This window comes from Sorex fumeus, unplaced genomic scaffold (genome assembly GCF_029834395.1).
Source record: "Sorex fumeus unplaced genomic scaffold, SorFum_2.1 ptg000008l, whole genome shotgun sequence".
Classification (NCBI taxonomy): domain Eukaryota; kingdom Metazoa; phylum Chordata; class Mammalia; order Eulipotyphla; family Soricidae; genus Sorex; species Sorex fumeus.
The window spans coordinates 78845245-78871404 of NW_026606065.1; the positions used below are offsets into that span (position 1 = coordinate 78845245).

General features: G+C 45.9%; 2 protein-coding genes across 2 annotated transcripts in view; one reads left to right on the plus strand and one right to left on the minus strand.

Moving 5' to 3' along the window:
• Nucleotides 1–5222, plus strand: part of SLC25A30 (solute carrier family 25 member 30) — a 292859-nt gene extending 287637 nt beyond the window's left edge. The window contains exon 11 of the transcript XR_008791466.1: nt 5212–5222. The gene's annotated coding sequence lies outside the window, so the exon portion shown is untranslated. The remainder of the gene's footprint in view (nt 1–5211) is intronic.
• Nucleotides 1–26160, minus strand: part of SIAH3 (siah E3 ubiquitin protein ligase family member 3) — an 81872-nt gene that overhangs the window by 983 nt on the left and 54729 nt on the right. The gene's annotated exons all lie outside the window — the stretch shown is intronic.

Genomic DNA, 26160 nt, shown 5'->3' on the forward strand with positions numbered 1-26160 from the left:
TGAGAACCATGGGGCCAGAGACATAGTACTGTACTTAGGACATTTGCCTTGCATACAAACTATGTAGGTTCAATCCCCGCATCCCATAAGGTTCCCCAAGCCTGCCAGAAGTGAATCCTGAGTAACCAGAAGCAGAGCCAGAAGTAACCCCTGAGCACTGCCAGGTGTGGCTCAAAAGAACAACCAAACAAAAAAAAAAGAGAACCAGGGGCCTGAGAGACTGGACAGAGGGCAAGGTGTTAGCTTTGCACATGGCCAACCTGGGTTTCATTGCAGCACCCCATATGGTCCAGGTGTGATTCCTGAGCACGGAGACAGGAATAAACCCTGAGTATCGCCAGGCGTGACTTAGAAATGAAAGCAATTCTTTTACAATTTTATTTATTTATGTATTTATTTTTATTAAACCACCATGAGATACACAGTTACAAAGTTGTTCATGATTAGATTTTGGTCATACAATGTTCCAACACCCGTCCCTTCACTAGTGCACGTTTCTCAACACCACTGTCCCCAGTTTGACCTCCTGCCCACCAGCCTGCCTCTATGGCAGGCACTTTTCTTCTCTCTCTCTCTCTGTCTCTCTCTCTCTCTCTCTCTCTCTCTTTTCTTTTGGGTATTATAGTTTGCAATGCAGATACTGAAAGGTTATCAGGCATATCCCTTTACCTCCTTTCCACACTCAGTTCTTGTCCAGAGTGATCATTTCCAACTATCACTGTCAGAGTGTTCACTTCTCTATGCGAATTGCCCTCTGCCCCCAACTTGTCGCACACTCCCAACTGTGGCCCAATCCTCCTGGTTCTCAAGAAACAGTTCTTTTAAAATTATTAGGAAACACCAGGTTGTTTTCCAAGGTGGCAGCGCCATGTGGCCTTCCCATCGATTCTGAGTGAGGGTTCTGTTTCAATGAGTCTTTGTCAACACTTACTATTTTCTGTTTTGACACTTATTTGTAAAAGGCAAATTAATTATTTGGAGCAATTTGCTAAATGTAGATGCCAAAACATTGTAGATTTTCTCCTTGTCATTCCTTTAGTGGAGACTCTAAATATGCTCAACTGAAAATAGAAGCTCCTTTAAAAGAGTCTCCCAGCAAAAAAAACGATTTGAGATTTTTCTGAATCTAATTTACATAGGGGAAAATTTAAGCACAAAGTAAATGAGGGAAACTGCTTATACCTTGGAGAGTCTACACAGTTGGTACAGGAAAATGAAATATGCATACCTTTCTGGGTCACTAATGCCATCCTCAAGCAGTCTCATCTCCAGATAACACCTTAAGATTGTAAAAGTCCATTTTTTTTCAATTTTGATACCAATATTTTTTTCACAGCAATTGAGGTCAATGGACTTCCTCCCTATTTTATCATTGCTGTTATTTTTAGAATGAAATTTCAGCAATAGCTGACTTTTTGCCCTTTTAGTGTTTCCAGGGATTGTGCTATCACGGGTGCCCTTCTCTTGGCCTCTCAGGCAGCCCTGGGGAGCAGAGGGGTCTGTGTGCACCTGGGCCACTATCATAGAGGGCAGAGACTCATCTGGGATACCTGCCATACTGCATCCCAGGCACTCTTTTCATCTTTTTATTTTGGTTTAATATTTTATTTTGTTTGGGGGGGCTGGAGCGATAGCACAGCGGGTAGGGCATTTGCCTTGCATGCAGCCGACCTGGGTTTGATTCCTTCGCCTCTCTCGGAGAGCCCGGCAAGCTACTGAGAGTATCTCGCCCTCACAGCAAAGCCTAGCAAGCTACCCGTGACGTATTCGATATGCCAAAACACAGTAACAATTGTCACAATGGAGATGTTACTGAGCCCGCTCGAGCAAATCGATGAACAACGGGAGGACAGTGACAGATTAATTTTTATTTGGGTGGGGGGAGTTTCGGGGCCACAGCTGGCTGTGCGCTTACTCCTGCCTCTGTGCTTAGGGAATCACTCCTGGAGGGGCTCAGGGGTCATATGTGGTACCAGAGGTAGAACGAGGGCTGGCTATGTGCAAAGTTATAGCCAGGGGTTAAAAGGACTTAACCCCTGTCCTATTTATCCAGCCCTTTTTTAAAAATTAAAACTTAAAAAAATTAAATCACCATGAGATATGGTTACAAAGCTTTCATGATCAGGTTTCAGTCATACAATGCTCCACCAGTGCACATTTCCCACCACCAATATCCCTCGCATCCCTCCTACCAACCCCCACCCTTTCTCCAACCTGCCTCTATGGAAAGCACTTTTCTTCTTTTTCTCCATCCTTCCCTCCTTCTCTCCCTCCCTCTCTCCATCCATCCATCCATCCATCCATCCATCCATCCTTCCTTCTCTCTTCCTCTCCTCTCTCTCTCTCTCTCTCTCTCTCTCTCTCTCTCTCTCTCTCTCTCCCCATTTGGGCATCATGGTTTGCAATACAGATACTGAGAGGCCATCATGTTTGGTCCTTTACCCAGTTTCAACACACATCTCCCATCCATAGCGATTCCTTCCAACCATACATTGTCATAATGTTCCCTTCTCTCTCCCAGCTGTCCTCTCCCCCAGCCCTCGAGGCAGGCTTCCAACCATTCCTTCTGGCCCTTGTTCCAGCAACCTTTCCATACTGTATTGTTAATAAGGAGACATGCTTTCAACAGTGTATGTTTGGGGTACCAAGTTGCACCACTGAGGCCAAGGATCTTGCACAATTGTCCTGTGCAATCATGGGGTAGATGCACACCCTAGGTACACTGAAGGCAGGCTTCAGACTCACTGCCTTGAATAGCTTCCCAGGGGACTCGCCACTAGGAACCCTAAGAATTTTCTGACCTTTTGTTCTTCATGGCATTGTGCCTATGAGTGTCCTCAAAACCACCAGAAGCTGTGATCGCGTCTTCTGATTGGGTATTAGTAAATGTGTGAGTTTTTTTTTCCTGGGGCAGGGGCACACTCAGTGGTGCTCAGGGTTTAATCCTGGAAGTGTTCAGGGAATCATATACAGTGCTGGGAATCAAACCAGGTTCAGCCATGTTCAAGGCAATGCCACAACACCTGTACAATATCTCCAGGCTGACTGTACAATATTTGAGCTCCTGCTCCACGGAATTTTGCAGGCACTAGCAGACAGCCAAAGGCAAAGGAACTCCACAATGCTTGGAGTGGGTGGTACAGTCATTAATACACACACCATTAATTCTGTCACACTAACAAGGAGCCTCTCCCTCTCGCACAAACACTATGATTCAGATTCTTCAGTTGAAGAAACAATCAGCAGTGATTTCAGGTTACAAAGTGACTGAGGTTACCAAACTGGTAAAGAAAGGATGGGGATTCATTTCCTGGCTTCCCAACTCTGAACACAGAGGCCAACTGCATCCTACACCCCAGTTAGCCCTTCCTGCTGGACTGCCCCTCATGCTTCTACTTCTGCTGCGCTCAACCAGACCTGGTCTCTGATTCCCAAATGCGGTTCCCTCTTCTTCATGCCTCTGAGAAGCCTCCTCCCTTCCTTACTTAGCTTTTTGTTTCTGGAGGGGTGGTCCTGGGCAGCACATACCAGGTGCTGCTCAGGGCTTTCTCCTGGCTCTGTGCTCAGGGATGACTTGGTGGGATTCAGAGGAACATATGCTGTGCTACTGGCGATCAAACTGGAGTTGGTTGCATGCAAAGCAACCGCCTTTACTATCTCTCTGACCCTTTAGCCTTTGTTTTTGTTTTGTTTTTGGGTCACTCCTGGCGATGCACAGGGGTTCTCCTGGCTCTGTACTCAGGAATTAATACTGGCGGTGCTCAGGGGACTATATGGGATGCCGGGATTTGAACCTGGATTGGCCGCGTGCAAGGCAAACACCCTACCCGCTGTGCCGCTATGCTATTGCTCCAGCACCCTCCTCCCCCTTAGCCTCTATAATGTATCATGAGAGAAACATTTAGTTTGCCTATGGATGAAGAGACCGACAGAGAGAAGGTAAGTCACTTGCCCAAGTTGACACAGCCCCTCACAGGGTGCTTCTGGGGATGAAGCTCAGATTCGCTCAGGTACACACGGATGACTGAAGAGCAAAGTCACAGGTTGCTGTTTTGCTCCATTGCTGACTCCTTTAGAAGCCTTAATTAAGTCAGTTCCCCATCATCAAAGCACCTTCTCAAAGTCTACACTGGGAGCCTGGAGACCCATCCCACCACTGGTCTTGGCCTGAAGCCCCCATCCTGATGCTGACCGCTGAGATAGAACATCCCGATGTCCTCATCTCAGGAAAGGCTGCAGGGCTCGTCTCCACATGCCCCTCTCCAAGTGCATGCCCAGCTGCTGCTTCCTGTTCTGTGCAGACAGCAGCAGCTGTGTGAAAAGGAAAAGGAGGGAGGTGGGACGAAGCACCTTGGTCTCCCTCCAGCCTCCCTCCTATATACCTCCCACTCAGAGGTAAACCCAGCCATCGCTGCCCTTTGGGTACAGTCCTGGGGGAGGACTCGCCAGTGGGAATGTGCATCTGTACACACACATGTCTCCATCGCCACTCCTGGCCACCGCTTCTAGACTTGAGCTTTGAGGAGGAAGAGGGTGAGGGCTGAGCTGCTCTCAATCCATTAAACCCTTGGGCAAAATAATCTCCATTATGGAACGTGTCTGGAAATGCTGCACAGAGAAAGGTCCTGGTTGTCACCTCAGTAGCTGAAAACGATACGTTTAATATTCTAATAGCAGGGGACATGCGGGGTGCAGTGGGCTCTGGGAGCCACAGGCTGGGAGGCAGCAAGTCTCACCCGTGTGAGGTGACATTTACATTGAGTGAAGCATGAAGGGTAAAGTAGAACAGAATAGGCAAGAGGTTTGCCAGGAGGGTGGATGGCGGCTTTGAAGGAGCTGGGCGCGAAAGAATGTGAGATGTTTAAGAAATGAGTGGCTGGTCAGTGGGGGGGCTTGGTGCAGAGGGGAAGGGGTTGTGTGCAGGAGAGAGAAGCCTCTTGCCGAAGTCTCGAAGGCCCCGTAGGGGTGCTGAGATGATATCCAGGGTTTAGTGAAAATCATTGGGGAGCACACGTGAGGCAGTGGTTGGCACAAATAGAGCCTCTAGCCTGCCAGCAAGGCAGGTTTGGAGCTGGTACTCAGGGTGGGGTACGTCTAAACACAGGACCTAATACCAGGTCGGTCCACCGGGCTCCCCTTTGCCTCTTGTGAGCCTCATCTCCCACTGGCCGCTCTGTGTTTTAACTGTCAGTGGGGGAACCAGACAGGGAGCGGGGGATCACCCCGGGGATAGCTGCCACCAGAGAGTGCGCAAATAGAGCAAGACGGTATAAACTCTCTAAGAGACCCTGCACTGGCTGTGCCCCAGCAAGACACGAAGAGTGCATACTGACTTCATTCTGCATTTCTTCGCGCTCTAATCTTCTGATGCAAACTATGTTTCCTTGAAAAGATCTTTGGGGTGAGTGAGGTCACGGGGTGTCTGGCAGGGAGAAGGGAGTCTTTTAATTGGCAAAACGCTAATCATTCTTGGAAAATGAACTCTAATCTTCCCATCTAATACAGTGGATGTGTGAGTAATTACTTTCCTTCACTAAACTGTTAATGCAACATTAGTGATTACGCTAATTAAAACTAATGAACTCTCACAGACTGATAAACCCCCCCTGTCAGTCAGCGGAGGCTGGACTTCCATTGGCTGCATTTAACTTCCCATTTGGAAGAGAGATCTTGAATTAACCTTTAGAATAATGTGCAAAATTGGGTTTAGAAATGTTAGGCTTTATGGACTGGGTATAATGCTCTCCCCAAGCATTACTGAGACCGTTTCCACTGGGGGTGTAATTGAATTTAAAAACACCTTCTTTAATTGGATCAGCCATACTGCCAGGGCTGGTAACAGCCGTACTTCACAATCCTGGCATCCAAATAGGAAAATCAACCCCTGGAAAATCATGTGCCCCTCTGGCCACTGGACTCTCTTTAGAGAACTGGCCTTCTATTAGCTTCCAGAAACAGTATTATGCTAATGCATTTCAGTCCAAGCAGAGTTTGCACCCAATTGTAAATGACAGGCATTTGCCTGGAGGTTGCTCACACCTTCATTTGTGTGAGTTAATTAATAGAGGTTTACACTGCTGGGTGAAGGGTTTGAAAGGTAGTGATGCTCATAGTATGGGGAACATTTCACACACAGGAAGGAAGAGAAGGTAGGCTGTAGGAGTCAGAGCCTGAGTAAAACCGGGGCTGGAAACAGCTTGGGAAATAGCAAAGGTCAATCAGCTGAGAAGGTTGTAACTGTTCTTGGGTTCAACTCGTATTTAAAAATTCTCTATGTTAGGGCCAGGGAGATAGTGCTAGGGTTAGGACAATGCATCCAGGGTTCAATCCCTGGCACCACATAAAGCCCAGAGTATTTCCCTGAGGCCCCTACCAACCAACACTAGTAGGTATATTGCTGGATGCCCCCAGGCATTGCCAGGCACAGCCCCAGAGCTGATGTGCATGTGGGTTGCTCTGAAGATCCCTGAGCACCCCTGGATATGGTCCTGGAGGCCCTGAGCAAAGCTGGGTGGCCTGGGTGATCTCTGACACTGCAGGGCTTGAGCAGTATGGCATTTGGTTGACTAGGAATTATTGGGAGTGATCCCCAAGCCCTCTGAGAATTCCTTGGGAGCATTCCTGCAGCCCCCCTCACAAGAAAGAAAGAAAGAAAGAAAGAAAGAAAGGAAGGAAGAAAGAAGGAAAGAAAGAAAGAAAGAAAGAAAGAAAGAAAGAAAGAAAGAAAGAAAGAAAGAAAGAAAGATCCTCCCAGTTTCTGGGAAGGCCAGGACCCAAGGCTGTGAGGTGACTGATATCCAGGCCATTTCCTCTCCAGCCCTCTTCCCCAGTCGCCACACAGAGGCCAGGAGTACTCTAGAAGGTTTGCAGTCAAGACCCAAGTTAAGCTAAGACAGAAGCCAGTGTTGGCCTTGTATCACCTGCACTGAACATCTTCATTAGAAAATCTGTCTCATGCTTTTCCCCTGCAGACCAGCTTGGTTCGTACACACACGGATGAGGTCTTTAAGCGGCTAGTATAATAGCGCTTCTAATTTTCTTAGAAATAGTAGAGATTGTGATATAAATGCGAACACTTAAGCCTTCATGCGAGGGACTGTCAATTCCCTAATGGGGAATTCATGCTTTGAGGTGGCCACGTTTTATCTGAAAGGCCACACACCAGAGATAATGACTACAATTCCTCAATTATTACTCATATTTCTGATCCACACCAGATGCTGCTAATTAACATTTCCACAGAGGTTTGCATTGGCGAAATTAGTCATTTGTTAATCAGCATGGTAGAAGATAGAAATGGACTTTCCTGGATTAAATTTGTGGTTTTTACATTATGATGATGAGGATATTTCAGAAAAATTCTCTTTTTATGGGGATGGGAACTCAGGAAGCTCGGGGGCCACTTTCAATGATACTCGGTTAACCAGGCTAGAGGTTCAGTGCTCCTGCGCAGTGCTGAGGACCACTAGGGTCACCCATTGGTGCTTTCGGGCCTCCAGAACAGGCCCCATGATACTTAGGGAACCACACAGTACCAGGAATTGGGCCAGGAATGCGCCCAGTCCCTGTAATATGTCCTACCTTAGATTTTTTTTTTCATCTTAAGGGTGGCTTTGAAAAACTCATAATATCCACTGAGCAAATGGCCAACACATGGAAGGTTTGAGTCTTGAATTATAGGTGCTATTAATTAGAAAAGAGAGAAATGAACATCACTGTGAAAAGAAAAACAATGGAAATTTGGGGGACAAGACTTATAGAGACCCAAGACCCAAGGGTGAGATGTGTGGGAGACATGGAAACCCGCCTGTCAGTCATCAAGCCTGTGGTCTCCAAAGCTGCCAGAGCCAAGCGAGCCTTTTACTCACGTGGTCCCTGGCTGTGTGAAGGCAGGAGGGAGCTTGTGGGCAGTGTGATAATAAGGAGTGCTTTGCTCCTGAGTTGCCACAGCCCTGCTTTGCTGCTCAGCATGAGCTTATGGCTACAGTAACTTCTTGTCTGTTACATGCCTTTAAGGTGGGGTCTCTCTGTTCACAGACCCTCACTGCTAGCACAGTGCCTGGCATGCACGACAGGTGTCTGTAGCCCTTGTGAATGCATTAAGGACAGTGTCTTACATGAGGCTCCCACTGCTTCTTGTCCTCCAGAAAAAGATTTTCAAATGGGTCAGCCAGAGTCCCATCTGGTGTCTGTTTGGGACCAACAGCCTCGGTAAGGGTTGGGGGCTGCCTGCCTCCCTGCCTTTGAGATCAGGCTGCAGTTAAGATGGGCCCACACAGGGCCTGGAGAAAGAGAGAGGAGAGACAGAGAGAAAGAGAAACAGAGATAGAGAGAGAAACAGAGACAGAGAGAGACAAAGAGAGAGAATATTAGGCTTTAAGGCACCTATTTGGCATACAACTGACCACGATTTGATCCCCAGAGCCACACATGGTTCCCTGAGCACAACCAGGAGTGATCCCTGAACACTGAGACAAGAGCAAGCTCTAAGAACCACTTGTGCCTCCTTCAAAAAGTTGGGTCCACGTAAATCACCATATACTTGTAAATCAATAGTTCTTCTGCCTTCACTAGGATGACAGGTGTTGTGGGCAGGGGCTCTATGTGTGTGTGTGTGTGTGTGTGTGTGTGTGTGTGTGTGTGTGTGTGTCTGGGCCAGACTTTGCAGTGCTCAGGCTTTACTCCTTGCTCAATGCTCATGGAGCACTCCTGGTGAGGCTCAGGGGGCCATATGGGATGCTGGGAATTGAACACAGGTTGGCGTTGTGCAAGGCAAATTCCCTACCTGCTGTACTCTCTCTTTGTCCCCAGTTAATTATCGGTTCATGTGGGAATCAAACCTGAAAACTTGGTGTTAACTAAGCTAACCCCTCCCCCCCTCCAGGGGACTGTGTTTGGTTTGCTGGTGACTAGTTGATGGGTGGGCAAACCTGGTGTTTAGTACACATTCAATAAGTATTTGCCATGTGGCTGAATGAATGAATGTTTTATAAATTGACTCATTTTTATAAATGGTTTATAAATAGTTTCTGTTCTGGATCTCACCCATGGAAAGACTGTTTTTAGTTAAGAGCTCTCTCTTCTACCTTCCCTTCTCAGCTGCTCTATAACTGAGGTGTGTGCATGTTGTTTGTATATGTGCTGACTGATGTGTATGTGATGAGGTGTGTAGTATGTGTATGGTGTATATGAAGTGTGACTTAGTATGTGGTATGGTATATGTGGTGTGTGTTGTTATGTATAGCAGCATATATACTATAGTGTATGATGTGTGTGGTGTGTGTGATATGGTGTGATGTGTGGTATGCTGGGTGATGTATAAGTGTAGTATGGTATTGTGTGGCATGTGTTGCTGTGTATAGTGATGTATCTAGTGTATGACATGTGTAGTATATGATGTATGATGTGTGTATATTTGTGTGGTGTGTGTATGTGTTCCTATGGCGATTCCTCAGACTGGTCTCCTGGCCTCTCTGCACAGAGCTTCAGTACTGGGACAGAAACCAGGCACTGGACTTGCTCAGCTGCCGTCATGGGGAATAAAAGCTTAGTAGAAGCAGTTTCTCTCACCACAGAGAGCCCTGCCCTGCTTCCACTCCTCCAAGCTGGACACTTCTGTTGGCGGTAAGGACCGTCAGCTGCACTCCCCCAGGGAACCAGCTGAGCTAAACCTCCCAGACACAGCTGGACGCCTGTCGGCAGGACCACCCCTGACAAACCCTGAGTGCCCCCACACTTCCTGCTGATTTCTGTGTCATAGATGGGGGGTCAGAAGGGGGTTGTTAGGTCTGGCTCCTCGGCTACAGGGTTGCCTTGTAAAAGTGTGAATTTGAACCTGGCCAGACGCCCTAGAGCTCTACTGCCTGGGGCCTTTGGTGTGACAACTGAGTATGTGAGCATCACCACACAAACAGTGGGTGCGACCCTGGAGAACACTGCACAACTGAGTGTGAGTCTGTGTGTGTGTGTGTGTGTGTGTGTGTGTGTGTGCGTAACCTGAGAACCACAACAACAGCAAAGCAAAGGGAAACGACTCAACTGGAGTTTAATGACCCTCCCTGGGCTCTGCCCCTCCCTGGGAGATGAGGTGGCGATGGGTTATGCTCACCCAGATCCCTAAAATCCACCGTTTTAGACCAGATACTCCAGTTACTGGGGACCCTGCATTTCCCTGGCCAGTCTCTGAGTCGGCTTCCTGCTGCAGTGCCATTTCTGGGATCCATCATCCCTAAGACGCACGGCTCCCCTCCCGCTGTGGCCAGTGGTGACCATTTGCGGGGGCTGCGAACTGATCTGGGACGGGTGGGCTGCCGTGCAGGAGACTCATTATACTGCATGATGAAGCCTCATTAGGAAGGAAGTGAAATAGGTCACTGGCTGGGGGCCGTGGCCGTTAAGAGGGGTAATTATTAAGGTAGGAGGTAGGACATGCTGTAAGAGTCTCTGACCTTGTTTTTCCACTTTTAAGTACTTGGAGTTACAGTACAGGGCCTCCACCTCCACTCTTCCTGGACCCTGCAGATGTTCTGCAGGGGCGGGCCTGCAGTGGAGACTCAGATGCAGTGGAGACTCAGAGCCCGAGAGGCGGGTTCCTCCTGAGTTCATTCCTGCTCTTTGCCTTTCATCTGGGAGGGTTTGAGCCTGCTAAGGAAGTTTATGAATCTTGCAGATAAAAGATTTTTTTTTCTTCATAAACTATGTTTTTTCTTTTGAAAAACTTTTCAACATTTTACATTTACATTTCTGATGGGCAAGTAAAACTCGGACCCTGTGTGTGCAGTTGGAAGGTTAAAATGGGATGAAACTCAGCCCTGCTGACTGGGAGCGTTTCCCCAGGATGCCTTCCAGGCTGTTGGAGTGACTCGCAGAAAGTGAACACAAGCTGTCACTGTGATGACCTCAGGCTGGGGACTGAAGTGTATCTCCCAGAATGGGGTCACTCTGGCTGGAGTCAGAGTTAGGACTGCATCGTTGAGGAAAGGCAGATTGCTAAAACTGGTTCAAAAAGAAAACACCAACATCAGCATGTGTTAGCATGCTGAGAGCTGGCAGAGGTCTGTCGGGGTGATCAGTGGTATTTCATGGCCAAGGTGCCCACAGCTCCATGCCATCCTTGTTTGTCCTGTTTAATAAGGTTGTCTTGACAGGAAATCAAGCTCTCTTGGCCAGAAGGGTTCATCTTCCCCATATCCCTCCCCTAGAGCAGTGGGGAAACTCTTTTCAGTCCCAAACCATTGAGATATTTATAGCATCATTTGTAGGCCATTTAATAGAGGTAGATGGGCTGCAGGCAACGGACAAGAAGCATACTTAAATGTCTGTCTCATCATGCACCAGGACCAACCCACATAGTTTCATGAGCCTTTTTATAGCTGTAGGACAGTTGTTCTCCACTCCTGTCTAGAGGATGCTTTGGCCTAGCTAAGTTGAATCCTTCCTTCTTGTTTTCTCTGCATTTCCCAGAGCAGTTCTGTCTTTCATGGGGGCCTTTCTTCTTTCATGCTCAGTTTACCTGTTGGATTGTGTTGTGAACCTAATATGAGCGATCATTGCCTGGGTAGAATTTCCTGCTAGATTGCCTATGTTAGGATCATGGTAGGTATGGAAAAACTATTTCTGGAGAGAATGAATGAATTAATGACCTGTCATCTCGCAAAATTCAGCCTATCATCATCTGACTGCCACTAGCCTTGGGTAAGCAACTCTCATAATCTATATGGGCTACTACATGTAGCTTCCTAAGCAGCTGTATTGGGTAGAGAGAAACTCCCCGATCCCCAGAAGAGAGATGTGGACATATTCCTGGAACCTGTGATAGTGACTTTGTTTGGAGGGAAAGGGAGAAGATATTTGTGGTGCATGTAAAGGATCTTGAGAAGAGATTATCCTGGATCACCCAGAGAGACTCTAAACCCAAAGACAAGTGTTCTTAGAAGAGGCCAAAACAGGAAGGTACAGACATAGAAAAGGCCCTCTGAAGACGAAGTTGTGATTGGAATGATGTGACCATAAGCCAAGGAATGCAGGAAACCACTAGAATCAGAATCAGCAAGGAAGGATTCTCCCCTCAGCCTTCCCACCAAGTGTGATTTTAACAACACTTTGATTTAGAAATTTTGGTCTTTGGAAATGTGTGCAAATACATTTCTGAACTTTTCAGCCACCACCTTTGTGCTAGTGTGTACAGCAGCCCTAGGAAAATGAGAACACAAGTTTCCCTCATCCATTCTTGGCTCATATAGACTATAACTTTTCTCATTGCATCACTGTACCACGGTATCACTGTCATCCTGTTGTTCATTGATTTACTCAAGCGGAAGCCATTAAAATCTCCATTTGTCCCAACCCTGAGATTTTAGCAGCCTCTCCTTACTCGTCTTTCCCAACACTGCCATATTGGAGTCTCTTTCAGGGTCAGGGGAATGAGACCCATTATTGTTACTGTTTTTGGCATATCGAACATGCCAGGGTAGCTTGCCAGGCTCTGCTGTGCGGGTGGGATACTCTTGGTAGCTTGCTGGGCTCTCCAAGCGGCATATATATTTCATTACATCTTTCAATGATTTTCCATCAGGTTCAGAGTGGAACTCAAACTTCTACATTTGCCTATTAATAACCAATATATGGGAGCCAGCAGAGGGAGAGTACAGTGGGTAGTGTGTTTGCCTTGCCCTTAACTGACCCAGATTTGATCCCTGGCATCCCATATGGTTCCTGAGGACTGCCAGGGGTAATTTCCAAGTGCATAGTCAGGAGTAACCCCTGAGCATCACTGGTGTGACCCCAAAACATAAACAAAGAGCCAACACATGGGAAATGGAGATAGTACAGAGGTGAAGGTGCTTGTCATGCATGCAGCCAACCAGGTTCAATCCCTGGCACTACATATCATCCCCTGAGCATGGTCAGGAGTGATCCCCGAGCACAGACTCTGACATAGTTGGTATATCCCAAACCCCACCCTCTCCCTTCCACAAAACAAACATGAGATTCCCCAGATAACTCTGAAATCAATTATTTTTGCAAATTTTACTCATCCTCCTCTAAGCCCATTTACCTCTTATTTTTCCCACCAGTAAAGCCATTAATCCCTCTGCTGAGAGTGTGACCTGAGAGCCACATGGCCAGCACACTCCCCGTCACTCATATCTCAGCTCCATTATGAACTCCATTCCCGCCCTCCTTACTCTGCTCTATCTTACCTCATAATAGCTATTCAGCTATATAAAATTTGTTTTACCTCATCAGATTGAGAATGGTAATGCTTTGCTGCAGGAAACACCCTGTCTACACACTCAAACATAAGGCATGCTTAGCCCACCCAGCATGATTGTCACTTGATACCCACTTGTCTGTACAAGAGATGCACATGGAAAGCAGAGGATTAGGGTGCTTCATGCAAAGACCATCTTCTTACAGCAGGATTTACTACCAAATAATCGTCTCCAGAAGTGAAGCCATTCTATGAGTCTATTCTTGAATGCAGACTCATGCCATTTGACCAAGTGAGTTGTACAGTGGAAGGAAAACACTTTAGTCAGATCCACTTTAGCCACAGATCTTGATTTTGCTACTAAAAGTTTGGGACTCTGAACTCATTAATTAACCTGCTTAGGTTTTAGTTTCTTCAACTATAAAATGGGTATTGTAATTATACTTCATGGGGTTAAAGGAAGGATTGAGTGAAAATGAATTACATTGTAGTGTACTAGCCCAAGTAACGAGATGTTATTATATTATCGTTATCATCACCATCACTATTGGTATTCATTATTGAATAGTAAGCTGGTTGTAATGTAAGCTAAGGAGATGCACCCTGCATAATTTCTAGGTCCAAATGTGAATTGGGTGAAATCATAAAAGCCCTTTCAATCTTCCTTAAGATTCCTAGATAGCGCTGGAGAGAAGCTTAATGGCTGAAGTGCATGCTCTGCATGCAGAGAACTCAGTTCAATGATCAGTACTGCATGATCCTTGGAGCACCTCTAGTAGTGAGCACTGAGCACAGAACCAGGAGTAGCTTCTGAGTGAGCATCACCAGTTGTGGCCCCAAATCTTTAAATAAAATGATATAAAATAAGCAGTATAAAAGTAATAAAAGAAAAGAACAAGATCTCCTTAAAGAAAACAACAAGCTCTCAGACTACTCTCATCCAGACCATACTTTCACTAACAAAAAAGCCCTCTACTATTTGCATGGCAACACTGGCCATTGAATGGAGGCTGTGCTGTGCTTCAGAATGTAAAGACCCCAGCTTAGTTCCTTGACACAGGTGGTACTCAGTAGTCATTGGACCATTTCACCTTCACCATCATCATCCATCCCATCCACAAACATCTGGGTCAGTGCGAGCTTGTTCAGTCCTCCAACCTGGCTGAGCTCTGCCCTTACACCCTCCCCTACATCCCAATGCCTTGTCTCCACCGAGGTTTTCTCTTTCATACCTCTCACCTATGTTGGCGGAGCCTGCACAGCAATGCAAAGGCAGCTTCCCCTGCTTCGGAGACACACCCAACCTCTATGTCGGAGCTTCCCAAACTTACTTACCCCAAGACCTTCTTTACAGAAAAAAAAATTTGCTCAGCTCCTTCTGGAAAATCTACCTTAAATAAACAAATGATTGTCCTCCCCCAACTGCTGACAAGGCTACCCACTTAAAGAGTGGGGAGTCCAGTGGTGTCACCCACTTTGAGAAATATTGCTTAAAATTAATAAATACGTTTCCTAAAAAGAAGTTTGCTCTGAGTGTCTTTCTGCTTCCTCAGAATCTCACTTGGTATCTGGCTGTTCATACATAGTCTGTAAATGGACCTTTGGTTAATGGCCATGATATTCATGCTGATTTGGACTATGGATATGGATAACATCTGAGCAGCCCTGTTGTGTGGGCAGGACCTAAAAAGCCAGACAGGACCCAACCAGGATGGTGTAGGTAAAACAGCCCAGCAGCATCCAAGTTGCCAAGGCCGCAGAACCACTGAAACTCTCACTGCTAGGGAGCAGACTGGTACAACTACATAGGGACATGCATTTCTGGTGTAGTATCACTAAGTTAAATAGGTACTAGACTCTGGAACTTGGCGATTCCAGTCCTGGTTACATACCTGTGGGGAAACAACGAGTCTTTGCCTTTTAGTTTTTTTAAAGCCAGGTACTAAATAGGCTTTGTTCCAGTCTACACTTTCTATTTTTTGTTTGTTTGTTTGTTTGCTTGTTTTGGGGATGTCACACCGGGGAGTGCTTAGAGATTCCTCTGAACACTGCTGGGGACTTGAGGGTTCTGAAGATGGACCCCAGGTTTCCTGCATGCAAAATTTACACTCTAGTACTTTGATTATAGCCCAGGCCCCAGACTATGCTTTCAAGAATATTTAAATTTTATTATTATTACTTTTGAGGAGGGCCACACCTGGTGGTACTCAGGGTCTACTCCAGGCTCTGTGCTCAAAGGTTGTTCTTGGCTTTCTTTGAGAGGACCGTATGTAGTGGCAGGGTTGAGCCAGGCCTGGTTGCATGCAATGTCTTAGCACTCGTACTATCTGTGGCCCTCAAAGGAAATTTTGTAGTGAGCTACTGTCAGGTATAGAGACAGTACCTTGCCCTGGAGTGAAGGGCAGGCTTGCTTCCAGTCTTGGGCTGCAGAGATGTTGCATCTTGGGGGGGCTACGGGTGGGCAAGTTTCATGCCCTTTGTAAGAGATTTGGCAAGCTTGGGATGTGGTACAGTGGCAAAGCACCTGCTTCGCAGACAAGGAACCATGGGCTTGAACCCCAGTGTATCCTTGCATGACTGAGTGTGGCCATGAGAGGAACACCCTCAGGGGTTGTTACCCTTGTACATCATGACGCCTACCATAACAATGGAGTGGGGAAGGAGAAACATAAAGTTTGTGCTCCCTGAGCTTTTATAACCTTAACCTACTCTGTGTATAGGTAACACTTGTCCCTTTCCCCAGTATCCCACAGAGTCTGAGTCTCCAAAGAATTGGCATCAAAAAATTGCAAATACTCTGGCTATTCCCTGTTCTGTGTGGCAGAAACTGTCCTTTTTCCAGGACTCTCTCTTCCACCAGCAGTCATGAACTTAGGCAGGCTCTCAAGCTTTCAAGCCTGCCAGCAAAGAAAAAGATCGGGGCCTTTAGAGTTCTACACAACCCCTGCCAGATACGAGTTCTCTGTGGTCACAAAGCTGTGCATGAATACTGCAGAAGGACTAATTCATGATGGTTCCAAGTTTATAAAAACGACTCAAATGTCCTTTAAATGGGTACAGAGTGGAATACTACACAGCTTTCATGAGACAGTGAACTATGAGTAGATTTCAGAACAGGTGGGATAAGGAAATTCTGGGGCAGGGAGGCAGCTGAATTGGGAGAGTGCTCATTCATTGCATGCAGGAGGACCTGCTTAATCCTGCTTGAGCATTTTGTGGTTCCCTGGACACTGCAGGAAGGGACCCCCAAAACACTGATCTGGGATACCCCAGGCACTAGTTTGGGATGGTCCCCAAGCCAAAAACAAATAAATAAGTGAATAAATAAACAAATAAAAAGGAAGATCGAAACCCAGAAGAATGCATATTGAACAATTCTATTTGTATGCAGTTAAAACACAAGCAAAGCTGATCTGGTGTGATTGAGGCTAGAAAAGTGGTGGTCTCTGTGGGGGGCTATTGACCAGAAGGGGACATGAGAAGAGGGGGTCTCAGAGGCTGGAAATATTTTGACCTGATATAGGCGGTGTTTATCTACATATATAAGTGCTCTTTTATCTATGTCTCTGTATGGACTGGAGACTTGCACACTTCACTGCAGGCTGTTCATGAGAAATTAGAAGTAGAGTGACAGGGAGTGTGGGTGGTGCATCTGTGTGGTCTTTGTCACCAGGTCAGTTAAATGGGCTTATTCTCTGAGACTTAAGAAAGAGTCCTGGGGATCCTTTTATTCTCTTTCTTTTCAGTCCTGGATGTCTGAGATGCTAAAAACTAGGGCCCTAGAGGATGGGTAGGAAAGACACAGTCAGGGCAGGACAAGGGGTCCCGGGAGAGGGAGATGGGCTTGGATAGGAGATGGGCTACCTTGGCAGAGGTTCTGGCTGGCATACCTCCCCTACCCCCAGGGACTCCCAGGGTCAGGACACTGGGGTGGGGGTGCAGACTCGTCCCTCCAGCCAGACTCCATCAGGCTAAGGACTCCAGAACTGGTGGTAGTGGAGGAGCTGGGGGTGGGGGCAGGGGAAGGGCAGGGGCCAATCCTGACCTGGGGTCCTGCTGGGGGTAGGGGTAGGAGCATCCCCCTGGCTCCCAGCACATGGAGGGTCAGCAGCACCTTCATATACTCTGCCATCTCTCACTTAAAGCCCTGAAGCAAGGTGGTGGCAGGCATGTTACTGAGACGACCTCCCCCCCACCCAGTGACGGAGTTCACATTTCATAACCATCTTAGGCTGGGGGATGGTGGAATCCTGGGAAGACAGACAGGAGAATGATTACCCCCCTTCCCCTGGCCCTGGGGAGTTGGCAGTTTGGCTAGTCCCTAATAACTCATTCATCCTTTATTCATTCATCTCAGAGTTATTACAGTCACCATGTGTCTCTAGGAAACCCTTTTATTAGTGTCCACTAAGGTAATTAGCCCAGCACATTTCAAGGCAATTGAAGCTGTCCCCTTAAGTGTATTTCTGCCCAGAATCACCCTGAGCAGAGCTGGCCACGCTGCACCCCAGCCTGCTCCTCTTCCATGCACTTTTCTCGTCTATGAGGGCACTCACTTGCCATAGGAGTGTCACGCTCCTGAGAGCGGCAGGTGGAGGCCATGAGATCCCAGATTCGCCCTTCTGCAGGCAAAGTCAGCTGTGTCTGCACCATGCCTACAGCCTAGGTCATCTCAAGCAATAGGCAGACTTGGGGGGGTGGTGCTGGAGTGATAGCACAGTGGGTAGGGCGTTTGCCTTGCACGCAGCCAACATGGCCGACCTGAGTTCGATTCCTCCGCCCCTCTCGGAGAGCCTGGCAAGCTACCGAGAGGATCTTGCCTGCATGGCAGAGCCTGGCAAGCTACCCGTGACTTATTAGATATGCCAAACATAGTAACAACAAGTCTCAAAATGGAGACGTTACTGGGCCCGCTCGAGCAAATTGATGAACAACGGGAGGACTATGTGCCTGTGCCTGTGGGGTCCCGGCACTTCCCTTCTAGGTACTATTCTCCATGCATGGGTTCTGACTCCCCGGTGCACCCCCAACAAAGCACTCAATTTCACACCCTGTGTTTGCACAAAGTTTCCACCACATTCCATGCACTTTCCAAAGTAGTCCATCTCTGTCTTTGCTTTTCTGCAAAGAGCGGGGTGCAGCAGTAACCCTGCAACATTGCAGTATGTGAATGAATTGACACCTATTGAGCACCAGCATGCAGTGGGAATTAGCCGGTCTGGCCTGGAGCTGCTGCACCGCTTCCCTAAACAAGCTGGCCACAATGCATCAGTTCAGCTTAGAGGAGCAAGGAGCAAGACCAGCAATTGCCCACCCACTTCCATCCTGCTGGCCATCGGTCCCACTAACCTTTAATGCATCAGACCGAAGGTTCCTGATAACCTCAGACATCCTTCCTCATTCTGATTCATTCACAACCCCCAACTCTTTGGGGTTCCACTGAACCCTGGTGATAGAGGTCAGGGATTCCCTGTGCTAATGAAAAGATGTAGAGATTGACAACCCAGGCTGACTTCTCACAACCAACTGGGAGAAGCTTAGCCCTGAGACAATTTTTTTTTTGGTTCTGTTTTTGTTTGGGGGCCATACCCATTGGTGCTCAGGAATTACCCCTAGCTCTGTGCTCAGGGTTTCACTCCTGGAGGTGTTTCAGGGGATCCTACATGGTACTGCAGATTGAATAGCTGCACGCAAGAGGGTGATGAATAAGCCCTGGGTCCTTGCAGGTGAAGCATACTTGCCAGTGGGTCCAGTCATGGCCCTGGCCCTGGAATTCCTGTAAGCAGGGAAATGCTGAATTCTGTCTGAGAGAAAGCATTTGATGGATACAAATCATGGAGGACACGGTCCTGCTAATGCAACTGTCCCAGATGGTGCTGCCAAATCCCTCTGCTCAGCATCTCATACAGCCTCGTTTGGTCCTTCCCTGAATCCCCACCTGGAGCAGATCACTAGACTAGCAGTTCACACACAGGGCAACCAGCACTCGGGTCTTTGCCAGGACTGCTGAGTGAGGAGTCCTGGCTTGGGTTTCCATCCTCAGAAATCTGCTTCTGAGAAGGGGTGCTGGACCCCCAGGGCTTTCTGCCTCTTTTTCGCTCGCACAACCAGTGCTCGATTCTCTGCCTTGTGAATTAGCTGCAGCTCATACTTCATTTCATTCCAAGCTGACTTTTCCCTGTCATCCTGTTCAGCTCATTAGCTGGCAAGGGAGCCCAGGGACTTAGGACTAATCCTAATATTAAGTAAAGAGCAAAGCATAATTAGGAAGATAAATCTTCTGGGGGAGGGGTGTATGTAATGTATTCCAAAATTGTGCCTGGGTCATCTTCCCCACCCAGCACTATGCTAGCACAGAGAAGTCGGAGTAGGTGGTAGATTCCCCTCCACACACCCATACTTTTTTTTTTCTGATAAGAAGGAAATATATTCTTGTTATAAAAGTTTTTAAAACTTTTGCAGAGCCTAAAGAAGAGAATCAAAAACTCAGAATGAAAAAAAAAAAGAAAAAAAAACTCAGAATGTTGCCATTCTGACAATATTGCTGTTACCATTTTACTCTAAACTTTTTAAATGCTTTGGTATAAATTCTTAAACATGTACTTCCCCCCCGCCACCCCCCCCAAGTATATTGTGGGACATACATATCCAAGAATGTAGGTTAACATCTTCATTCTTTTTGGATTTGGGGTCACATGGAAAGGGCTCAGGGGCTACTTCCTGCTCGGTGCTCCAGGTTCATTATGTACAAAAGCCTGAGGGGCAAGGATCAAGCCCAGACCTCCCACAGGCAAAGCACATACTCCAGCCTTTTCTCCCCCCACCCCCCCACCAGCCTAGCACTCTCTCTTTTTTTTGTTTGTTTGTTTTTTGGGTCACACCCAACAATGCACAGGGGTTACTCCTGGTTCTCCACTCAGGAATTACTCCTGGCAATGCTCAGGGGACCTTATGGGATGCTGGGAATTGAACCCGGGTCTGCCGAGTGAAGGCAAACGCGCTACTCACTGTGCTGTCACTCCAGCCCCAACACACTCATTTTTATTGGCCTTGGAAAACTCATGGACAACTCAGATGAATGGGGCATAATCAATTTCCTTAAGCTCTGGCTAAGACACAACTGTTTCACGCATCCAATCATTGATGAGTTTGTTCTTTGCACAGATGTACCTGCTACTGGGGACATAACGAGCTACGATACTCAGTTCAGATCCTCAGAATTGGTTGTCTTGTCTCAGGGTTTCTGCAACCATTTTCTTTGTGGCCCAACATCACTCATCTCTGTGGATCCTCACCCCTGGCTACACTGCTCAGGAGGTAGCTTTGTTGTCAGATGCAGTCAGGCTCTATCTGCTGACACTCCCCCCCGCAGAGTTACAATTCCTCCCCCCTTTTTGCCTCTGGGTTTAACAGTAGCATAAAACTAATTTATGGCTCTTGCCAGGAAGAGGACAAATTTTCATCTCAGCCCGTCATGCGAGAAGCACTAGTAGAAATGAGTAATTGTTGACCCATGCTACCTATTAGAGATTGTGCTGGGGTCACCTCGTTTGTTGTTTTAATACAAAAAATTAAAGACCTGGCAAGGGTTTCTGTGGGGACTGAATTGGTAATGAGGTAGAACATTGCCTCTGTGGGTGACCTCTCCTGGTGCCATGTTCTCAGTGGGGATGAACATGAGGCCTCTCTTCCAATTTCATGAGAAGGGCAGATTCAGCCTGCACCCACTTTGTTTATGGGCTCAAAACCTCCCTCACTCGACCTCCAGGGCCCTTACCAACCTACAGCTAGAACAACCAGGATATATAGGACTCAGAGACATGGAGGAGACTCAGCCAGAGTTTCCCCATTGGGCCATCAGGGAGCAACCAGCAAAGCTGCCTGTTTGTGCAATGCAAGAGTGTCTGTAATGACGTAGTCTGTGTTACCTCTGCATTAAATGGTTCGAGTTGTAAGAAAAGGCTTGTGCTCAGGGGGGTCACCCTTGAAGTGGGTCAGATGCAATGAGTGGGAGACAGAGACGCATCCTGGAGCAATGGGAACCAGCATAAGCACAATGAAGAGTTCGTTTTCTCCTGGGCTAATGCTGGCCTTGATGGAATCCTTGGCACTACATATGATCCCCCAAACACAGCCAGGGGTCACTTGTGAGCACAGAGCCAGAAATAATCCCTGAGCATTGCTGGATGTGCCCCTTCCCCCACAAAAAGAGGAGGGCATAAAATAAGGCTGGGTGGGTAAGGGAAGGGCAGCCAGTTAAACCAGCAGCACTTTGAAAGTGGGACAATGTAGAAAAGGTGAAAGTGACAAGTCACTTTTGATTGATTCCATAACCTGGATTTATGACAGCCTTTGTCACAGCAGGAGCTAGACAGATATTTAATAACATGTTACATTATTTACTCTTATTGTCATTTCTCTAGTCAAGAACTATTGCCTCAAACCACCATGTTCTCATTTTTAAACACGTTTGCACATCCAGGGCTTATGTAATCCTAAATAGAAGCAAGGTCAAATACCATTTGTCACCCAGTTAATAATGTGTCCTGACTGATATTCCCTATGTTCCAGGCAGTAGTCTTGATCAGTGGATGAAACCCAAAAAGAGCAGAAAGACCCTTTTTGATAGAGAGTCTGCTTTTCCATTCTGACCCTTTGGGAATCAGAGACCAGGAAGGGAAATACTCTTCATAGACACTGGAGAATTATGCAAGATAATCACCCCTTCCCAAATAATAAAAGAATAAAGTACAAATAAATTGCAGAGAGGCAGGTGCCCAGCTTTTTCTAGTCACTGGATTCTGACCTGAGGGTGAACCAGGGAAAAAACTACTAAACTACTGAGTTAAACTGTGTGTGTGTGTGTGTGTGTGTGTGTGTGTGTGTGTGTGTGTGTGTATGTTTCTTAGAGATTGCTCCTGGCTGACTCTGTGCTCAGGGATCCTTCTTGGTGGTGCTTAGGGAACCATTTGTGGTGCCAAATTGAACCACAGCAAGTGCCTTCACCCCTTTACTATCCAACCCCAAGTTTATCCGTCTTTTGATGTTTGCATACAGTCTCTGGGCAGAAAGGAGAAGGGGAAAACTGAATTAAGATAATTTTCCACAAAAATATTCGTACACTAGACCATGAGTCCACATTTGCAGTAGTTAGGCAGTAGGGGTAGGATGGGCTCTAGATAATGTAATATTCTAACACAGAGGCCTTGGTGAGCTTCATGAATGCACCCCATCGGCTCCTCCTCTGCACTCAGCATGCTGCTACTTCATGTTAATATGCATTAACCTGAAAAGAGCTCTGAGGAGAAACTGCCATGGGCCAAAAGACCCGTTCAGTAAAGTATATTCAGGAGTGACTTAAAGTAGTACTTCATACATCTCTTGTCTTGCCCAGATCACTTGTTGGCTATACAATAGGTGGTCAAGAAGTCTGTAGAGAAATGCTGACAGCTGGCGTGTATGGTTTGAGCTGTGTTTACTCATTCATCCATCAGACTTCATCAGTCTTCTTCCTTATTCCAGGAAGTATGATAGATTCTGGTGATAAAAAGATAAATAAGGTGTAGTGTCTTCCTGCCAAAGAACATGCAATCTACAAAGGAGAGAGGATAGAAACAGCTAGAAATGCAGTGCAGTCAGTTCTATGGTGGGAATAAGTCCAGTGTGGTGCAAGAGCAGAGCAGAGACAATGGGAGAAATCTGTCATGGAAGTGTTGAAGAGGTGACAGCTGAGAGGAGTCTTCAATGAAAAGTGGGGACCATCCTGGAAAGGGGCAGTTTGTGGTGAAAGGAAAGGACATCCAAGTGGGCCAAAAGCAAAGGCATATGAAATCAAGTTGAAGGTTACAAATAGTTTAGTCTTTCTGGAAGGGAGGTCAAGATGGCAAGTTCAAAGTGGGAAGAGAGCTGATAAATGACATGGAAGGTGTCAGTGAGCTTCTATTCCCTGCTAACAAGTTTGGGTTTTGTTGTGAAGGCTTTAGCGTGTCACTAAAGAACTCCAGGCAGGTGTGGAAGAGGTTGGCATAAATTGTTCACAAACAAATCACATATAGGTGGGTGGAATGAAGAGGGATACGAAGTTACATAATTTCTATATTTATTCAATTTCATACAGGCCTTTATAAGAATGCATATAGTTATACACTGAAACACATTGATTCTTAAATGGCAAGCTGTAGTGGGAACTTTATACAAATATAAAGGTTTGACATATTACAGTAAAAGAATAGAATCACTCTGTATTTTATTTAGGTGATCTCATTATTAATTTACTGCTAACAATAGTCACAGTTACTAATATATTAATATTATTATGAATAGAATTAATTAAAAACATTTCTAAAAGACAAAAATCCCTTTAAGAATAAATACTTTTTTAAAAAAAAATAACAAGGTTGTATAGTTCAAATTTTGCATAAGCAGGTATTTTTAGTTTTGGTTTTTGTCCACACCCTGCAGTGCTTAAGGTTTACTCCTGGCTCAATCAGGGATCACTACTGGTGGTACATAGGGAACCATGGGTGGTCCCGGAGATTAAACTAGGGTCAGCAATGTGCAAGGCAAGTGCCTTACCTACTGTACTATCCTCCAGCCCTATGTTTTAATTTTTTTTTCTTTTTGGGTCACACCCGGCAATGCTCGGGGGTTACTCCTGGCTTTGCACTCAGGAATCACTCCTGGTGGTGCTCGGGGGACCATATGGGATGCTGGGAATTGAACCCAGGTCGGCCAAGTGCAAGGCAAATGCCCTACCCACTGTGCTATTGCTCCAGCCCTGTTTTGATTTTGAACTAATTTTAGCTTTAGAGATAAGTTGCAAAAATAGTACAGAGATTGCCCACATGCTGTTAACCCAGCTTCATGTAATGATAACATCTTGATCAAAATCAGGAAAATAAAATTGCTAGAGTATTCTTAACTATCGCCCTAATTGGAATTTAGGAATAAGCTACGTACTAAATCTTGTTTCTGGGTGTGTTCAGGGAGTCACTCAAAGGGTAGAAGATAGGAAGGGGAGGGAATAGCTACTGACCAGGTCAGCGACACTCCGGATGCCCAGCGTGGAGAGTCTGGGTTGAATGAGCAGCATCTACCTTCTGCTTCACATTTATATTGCTTCACTGGGAATTATTTGGGAGTGGGAGTCTGGACACTACCTGGAAGTGCTCAGAGCTTACTCCTGGCTCCTCTTGATTTAGGGATCAACTACTGGGAATACTCAAGGAACCACATGTGTTGCCAGGAAATCAAACTGAGGTCAACTGAGTGCAAGACAAACCTCTTAGCACCAGTGATATCTTTCTGGCTCTGTAGAGTTTATTATTTGAGGGCAGTGTAATATTATGAAATAATTGGCTCAGAGAGATCATTTATAACAATTACAAAGCAACATTTTGCTTCCATCTATGCAAATTTATATATACTGTCTGTAGAAAAGATGAATTAACAGAAGTAATCTCTGAAAAGACTGAAAATGGAAACATAATTGCTCAGAAGCAATGAAAAAAATTGTTACCTCTGCCCCACAGCTCTCCCCAAATGTAACTGACAGGTCCAGATGGTTTCACAGAATGATTGTACCAGACCTTTACCAAACAAATGATTCTTATCCAACTTAAACTGTTAAGCAAACCACAAGGCACAAGGGAACACACACACATACACACACACACACACACACACACACACTTTTTTTAATGATGCTATGGATTGAACCCTGGACCGTACACATGTAAATCAAGTGCTTTAACACTGAGGTACATTCTCAACCACACAAAAGGAATCTCATTTTTAGAAAAATATCATATTTTACTGCTAAACGTTTATCAAAATAACAATAAAGGAAAAATAGACTAATCCACTCATGAACAGTGATGTAAAATTTTAAATAAAAGTGTCAAATTCAAATAGAATAAAGCTGCATCATATTGAAAAGACAACATCCTTTGCAAGGAAGGATCTGAATCAGGAATGTGAGGATGAACCAATATTTAATATGATTTACCATACAGGTAGAAAAAAGAATTGCAAGGCGGGGAGATAGAATAGGGGTTCAGTCACTTGCCTAGCACATAGCCAAACCTGGTTTGATATCTCGAACCATAGAGCCAGGAGTAGTAACCTAAGCTGCACTGGGTGTAGCAACTCCCATTACCTAATTTTCTTCTTGATTCGAAAAACATGAGAATATTTGTTGATCCTAACTTATATAACGGAGCTTGTATCTAGAATATACAAAACTCCTTAAAAATCAAAACAGTCCAGTTTTTAAATGGCTAAATGATTTGAGTATGTGCTTCTCAAAGGAAGATATATACCTGTTCAATAAGCAAATGAAAATTTTAATGTCACTAGCTTTTTACTCAAAACCACAATGAAAAATGCCACTCCACAACAGGCAGTTTAAAAATAGAAAAAAAACATAGTATGAGACTATTACTCAAGCACAGTAGAAACAAAAGCCAGGAGGACTGGCCCATGGTAGGAAGCTTGCCAAAAGTGTATGTGGGGCCAGAGGGCAGTTAGAATAGAGAAGAAACCACTATGACAATGATAGTTGGAAATGATCTTTCTAGACAAGAACTTAGTCTTAAAAGGAGGTAAAGGAATATATATGTTAACTTTTCAGTACCTGTATTGCACACCATATTGACCAAAAGGAGAGAGAGGGAGAGAGAGAGAGAGAGAGAGAGAGAGAGAGAGAGAGAGAGAGAGAGAGAGAGAGAGAGAGAAAAGAAAAGTGCCTGTCATAGAGGTAGGCTGGGGAATTGTGGCAGGAGGGAAACTGGGGACATTGGTGGTGGACAATGTACACTGGTTAAGTAGCAGGTGTTAGAACATTGTATGACTGAAATCCAATCATGAACAACTTTGTAGTTGTGTATCTCATGATGATTCAACAACAAAAAAGTAAAATAAAATAAAAAAGATAGAAAGAGTTGTTG